Source organism: Micropterus dolomieu, linkage group LG21 (assembly GCF_021292245.1).
Source record: "Micropterus dolomieu isolate WLL.071019.BEF.003 ecotype Adirondacks linkage group LG21, ASM2129224v1, whole genome shotgun sequence".
In the NCBI taxonomy this organism is placed as follows: Eukaryota; Metazoa; Chordata; class Actinopteri; order Centrarchiformes; family Centrarchidae; genus Micropterus; species Micropterus dolomieu.
The window spans coordinates 36,182,870-36,183,832 of record NC_060170.1 but is presented as its reverse complement, the minus strand read 5'-3'; the positions used below and the strand labels follow the sequence as shown (position 1 = coordinate 36,183,832).

General features: G+C 48.1%; 1 protein-coding gene across 3 annotated transcripts in view; it reads left to right on the top strand.

Annotated features, from left to right (window-relative positions):
* The first annotated feature begins 400 nt into the window (after nt 1–400).
* Nucleotides 401–963, top strand: part of ntng2a (netrin g2a) — a 29,816-nt gene continuing 29,253 nt past the window's right edge. For all 3 annotated transcript variants that reach the window (XM_046036082.1, XM_046036081.1, XM_046036083.1), the window contains exon 1: nt 401–476. The gene's annotated coding sequence lies outside the window, so the exon portion shown is untranslated. The remainder of the gene's footprint in view (nt 477–963) is intronic.

Here is a 963-nt window from a genome sequence, read left to right as displayed (position 1 = left end):
AGAGAGGTGGAGTTACAGTGGAGAGAGAGAGAGAGAGGTGGAGTTACAGTGGAGAGAGAGAGAGAGAGGTGGAGTTACAGTGGAGAGAGAGAGAGAGGTGGAGTTACAGTGGAGAGAGAGAGAGAGAGAGGTAGAGTTACAGTAGAGAGAGAGAGAGGTAGAGTTACAGTGGAGAGAGAGAGAGAGCGGTAGAGTTACAGTGGAGAGAGAGAGAGAGGTGGAGTTACACTGGAGAGAGAGAGAGAATCTATTGAGCTGTGAGAGGTTTATCTACAGGAGTAGAGAGCAGAGGGGGAGGATGAAAGAAAGAGCCGGACACAGGAGGAGATCTGAAAAGATTAAAAAGAAGAGAAGAGAACAAGACGGAGGAAGAAAAACAGGAGAGAAGAGATGATGATCATGGTGTTCAACGTTTTGTCGTCTGTTTAATAAGATTATCAAGAATCACTCTGAAGACACAAACTACAGCCAGAAAGGTGAGTAACACACCGAGAGACAGACAGGTGAGAAACACACCGAGAGACAGACAGGTGAGAAACAGGTGAGAAACACACCGAGAGACAGACAGGTGAGAAACACACCGAGAGACAGACAGGTGAGAAACAGGTGAGAAACACACCGAGAGACAGACAGGTGAGAAACAGGTGAGAAACACACCGAGAGACAGACAGGTGAGAAACAGATGAGAAACACACCGAGAGACAGACAAGTGAGAAACAGGTGAGAAACACACCGAGAGACAGACAGGTGAGAAACACACCGAGAGACAGACAGGTGAGAAACAGGTGAGAAACACACCGAGAGACAGACAGGTGAGAAACACACCGAGAGACAGACAGGTGAGAAACACACCGAGAGACAGACAAGTGAGAAACAGGTGAGAAACACACCGAGAGACAGACAGGTGAGAAACACACCGAGAGACAGACAGGTGAGAAACACACCGAGAGACAGACAGGTGAC